The sequence below is a fragment of the Panthera onca genome, chromosome C1, assembly GCF_046562875.1.
Source record: "Panthera onca isolate mPanOnc1 chromosome C1, mPanOnc1 haplotype 2, whole genome shotgun sequence".
Classification (NCBI taxonomy): Eukaryota; Metazoa; Chordata; class Mammalia; order Carnivora; family Felidae; genus Panthera; species Panthera onca.
This window is the reverse complement of record NC_138346.1, coordinates 63,393,970-63,399,144: the sequence shown is the minus strand read 5'-3', so window position 1 is coordinate 63,399,144 and position 5,175 is coordinate 63,393,970.

Genomic DNA, 5,175 nt, shown 5'->3' with positions numbered 1-5,175 from the left:
TCAGAGTTAAGAAACGGATCAAACACTTGGAAAAGCACAAATATAATTACTTCTTTCTCTGAAGTCTTTTTGTTTAGTAGCCATTCTCTAGTAGTTGGACTTGAAAAGTTGTTTCTAAGTGCAATAATTTTAAGATAGAAATATGTTTCAATCAATATTGATTGACATCTAATTGAACAGAGTAAAATATTTGCACTAATGCATATTTTATGTTATATAAATTCTAGATCTTAGATTTTTTAAATATTAAGGTTATGAGCCTGGGTGGCTCAGTTGGTTAAACATCTGACTCTTGATCTCGGCTCAGGTCCTGATCTTACAGTTAGTGAGTTTGAGTGTCACACCAGGCTCTGTGCTGACAGTGTGGAGTCTGCTTGGAATTGTCTCTCCCTCTCTCTCTCCCTCACTCTCTCCCTCTCTGCCCCTAGCCTACTCATGCTCTCTCTCTCTCTGAAACTAAACTTAAAAAAAATTTTTTAATAAATAAATAAATAAATATTAAGATTATAAAATATACTTTGGCTTACTGAATGTCTTCCTAGTAAGATGTATCTTCTTGGCAGGAAGAATACCAAGCACTGGGGTATCCAACATATTATGAACACATATAAAAAGTAGAAGCTGACACCTTGAAGGAAAGATTATCATTACCCATGAACTCTGAACATTAATAAAAGTGATCATTTTAAAAAGGAGATGAGTGGAGTAGAGAGAAGAAGCAATGACTCAGTGACATAAAGGTAATGACTAATTTTTATTCTTGTTTTGACTTTACTCTGCTTCTTTGCTACCCATGCTACGCATTGGCTTGCACTAGGCTCTAAGGTCATCAGCCATTTCCCCCCTCAAGCCCTTAACTTTGCTTTTAGATATAAATTTCAACAGGTACGCTTTTTTTTTTTTAAGAAGTATAACTGACATGCAACTTTATATTAAAATAGGTGTTCTTGAAAGACATGAGCAGGCAAGAGTAGTTCAACAAATGGTGCTAGAACAACTGAATATCCATGTACAAAATAAAGGAACCTCCTGGGGAACTTTTCCTCACACTAGATATAAAAATTAACCTAAACCAGACCATAAACTTAAATGAAAATCCAAAACTATAAGACTTCTAGAAGAAAACAGAAAAAAATCTTTGTGATCTTGGGCTAGGAAAGATTTCTCAGAGAGGACACAAAAAACCATAAAATAGAAAAGAAAAAAGTCATCAATTAAATCTCATTAACATTAAAAACTAAAAACTTCTGTTCTTTGAAAGGTAACATTAAGAAATGAAAAGGCAAGCCAGAGACTGAGAGAAAATATTCACAACATACTTACGTAACAAAGGACTTTACTCTTACAAAATTCAGTTATAAGAAAACAAACAACCACATTAAAAACTGTGAAATGACAGTTTACAAGAAATATTTACAAGTGGCTGGTAAGCACATGAAAAGATGCTCAATACTATTAGTCATTACAGAAATACAAGTTAAAACCACAATGAGATGCTATATACCCACTAGAATGGCTAAAGTTAAAAAGATTGACAAGTAACAGAGATACATTGTTGGTGGCAATGTAAAGTGACATAACTGTTCTGGAAAACAGTTAGCAGTTTTTTAAAAAGTTAAACATACAACTATCATATAACCCAGAAAATCCACTCCTAGGTATATTTACCCAAAAGAAATGAAAACTTACATCCACAAAAAGGCTTGTGCATGAATGTTCTTGGCAATTTTGTTAATGACAAAAACTGAAAAGGACCCACATGTCCAAAGGCAAAACAAAGTGCAACATATCTAAAAAATGTGATATTAGAGGCACCTGGGTGGCTCAATTGGTTAAGTGTTCGACTTCAGTTAACTTCAGGTTAACTTCAGGTCATGATCTCACAGTTCATGAGTTCGAGCCCCACATTGGGCTCTGTGCTGACAGCTCAGAGCCTGGAGCCTGCTTCAGATTCTTTGTCTCCCTCTCTCTCTATCCCATCCCCACTCATGCTCTGTCTCTCTCTGTCTTAAAAATAGATAAAACATTAAAAAAATTTAAATAAATAAAAAATGTGATTTTAGCACTAGAAAGGAACAGACTATTGATACATGTAACAATATGGATGAACTTCAAAACATTATGCCAAATACTGGGTGTTGCATATGATGAACCACTAAACTCTACACCTGAAACTAATATTACACTGTATGTTAACAAACTGGAATTTAAATAAAAACTTGAAAAAGAAAAAAAAAAACATTATGCCAAATAAATGAAACCAGATACAGGAAAAGTGTATATAGTACTCTTATATAGTACATATAATTTATTATGCCATTTATATAAAATTCTAGAACATTCAAAATTAGTATACAGTATGGCAAATTTTATAATTACTTTACCACAGTAAAATAATGAAAAAGAAAACAATCTACAGTAAAAGAAAGCAAACAAGTGATGTCCTAGGACCTGGAGTTGACTGCAAAAGGGCACAAGGAAACTTTTTGGGGGGACAGAAATGTTCTATAGCTTCATTATGGGAGTGATTACATCGATGCATATACTTGTCAAAATTCATCAAAGAGCACACCTAAATAAAATAGATGCATTTTTAATGTAAATTATACTTTGGTACAATTTATTTAAAAAGTAAAAACATATACACATAAAAAACTTTCCTTACAAAGACAGGAGGAAAAGAAAGTCTGGGAAACAAAGAATATGAATCTCCAGTTATAAGCACATTGAAAAGTAGGTCTTCATTTCAGTCTTCATTATGAAAGTCCTATTGTGATGTCAGTGTATTAATTGAATATTGCTTTACAATAAGTTACACAATCTTAGAAATTTAAAACAATACAAATTTATTTGTCTCACAGTTTCCGTGAGTCAGGAGTCTGGGCTGACTTCATTGCTTAGGGTCTCACCTAAAATCGAGGTGTCAGTGAGATGACTGAATCATCTCACTAAGATCCCATCTGAGGCTTGGGGTTCTCTTCCAGGCTCATTCAGGCTGTTGGCAGAATTTATTTCTTCGTGGTTCGATGGCTGGAATTTGTTTTCTCGCTGGCTCTCATCTCCTAGAGGCTGCCCTCAGCTCCTAGCTGTGTGGTTTTCTCACAAACTTGGCTACCATTTCATCAAAACCAGCAGAAAAGAATATCTCCTTTAAGGGCTCATCTGATAAGGTCAGGCCCACCACGGAGAGTCTCCATTTTTGATGAATTCAAGGGACATTAAATATCTGCAAAAATCTCATCTTTGCCATATAACGTAATTTCATCACAGGGCTGATATCCTATCATATTCATAGATTCTTCCATGCTCAAGGGAAGGGGATTAGATAAGGTATGCATAGAAGGAGGACAGGTATCTTAGGGGCCATTTAGAATTCTGCTTACAGTCTGCCCTCTGGCACTCAACAATTCATGCTCCTCCCAAAGGAAAAAAAAAAGTGCTCCCTCCCAAGGTTCCCTTCTCAGACTATTACACCCTCAGCTTAAAACCCATGATCTCATCATCTAAATCATCTATATGTGATGCAAATGATGCTCCTGTGTATAATCCATTAAGTACAGTTCATTGAAGCACAATTCCTCTTGGCAGACCTGGGAAACTAAAGAGACCAGGTGTCTGTCCCCAACACTCCCATCATAAAATGCTGGGCCAGGCAGGCACAGGCAAACAGAGATATTCCAGTTCAAAACTTCTATCCTTGCCTTTTCATGAAAGGTAGCATATATTTGCAAGTGAGTAATCAGCCTGCTTCCTAACAGAATTTTGCTGGTCTTAGCCTCTGCTATTTGTTAGAGTAGCACCACCCTTGATTCCACAACCTGTATTAGTTCTCTATTGTTCCACATAACAAATTACCACCAATTCAGCAGCTTAAAACAACAGACATTTATAATCTACCTGTTTCTATAGATCAGAACTCCAAGCATGGCTTATCCAGGTTTTCTGCTTATAGTCATGCCAGGCTGCAATCCAGACACTTTTTGGAGCAAAGGCCTTATCAGAAGTTTTACTAGGGAAAGATCTGCTTCCAAGCTCATTAGGTTGTTGGTAAATTCCCTTTCCTTGCACTTATATGATTGAAGCTGCTGTCCCTCAAGGCCATATCATACCAGCTGGCTTCTTTAAGGCAAGCAAGAGAGTCTTGCTCCCATCAGCTAAAACCAAGTCTTACATAACCACATAATCATGGGAATGATATACCATCACTTTTACATCCCATCACCTTTGCCATATTCTGTTGGCTAGAAGCAAGTCACAGGTTATGCCCACTTCTAAGGAGAAAGGATTATATAAGAATATGACTCACTGGGGGCCACCTTAGTTTATGTCCACCATATGTTCCAATGTCTCCATTAGTTTCTTCAACGTGAGGAAAACTCCTATAGTCTTCCATGTCTCTAGTATTTGGCACAGAGCCTAATACAGAGGAGCTCTAGATCATTTAAAGCTGTAGTTATCAAACCTTTGATTTCAGGACCCCTTTATACTCTTAAAAACAATAATGATTATTGAGCAGCTGAAAAAGCTTTTGTTTATATGGGTTATATCTATTGATATTTAATGACACATTTAAAAATTCATTTACTGACTCATTAAAAAGTAATAAGCTCATTGTATGTCAACGTACATAACATTTTAAAAAAATAATTATATTATCCACAAATATGAGAAGAGTAGCATTGTTTTACATTTTTGCAAATTTGCAAGTTTGCAATTTTTTTTTGTAATGTTTGGCTTCATAGAAGACAGCTAGATTCCCATACCTCTGGAAAACACCACTGTACATCCAAAGAATAAATAAGAGTCACAATGGCAAATAAGGTCTTCCTGTTATCCTGCATATACTTTGACCTCGTGGGTGCCCTGAAAGGATCTTAAGGAACTCTGGGGATCTCCAGATCACGCTTTGAAAACCACTGAATTAAAGAATTGTCATAAGTTGAGGAAAGGAAGGCGTTTGAATCATTCAAAAAGTTTTCATTGAGTGCCTACTCTGTGCCAGGCACTGTTCAAAGTGAACTAGATAGATCAGGTCTTGTCCTCTGGGTGCTCAGGGTACAGTGACAGATCAGGGACCGCCTCAGTTGACGTTTGAGCTGAGACTTAAGTGACAGGGGGCAGACCATGCAGAAATCTGGGGAAAGAGAGTTCCAGGCAGGGAAAGGGAGCCCTGCC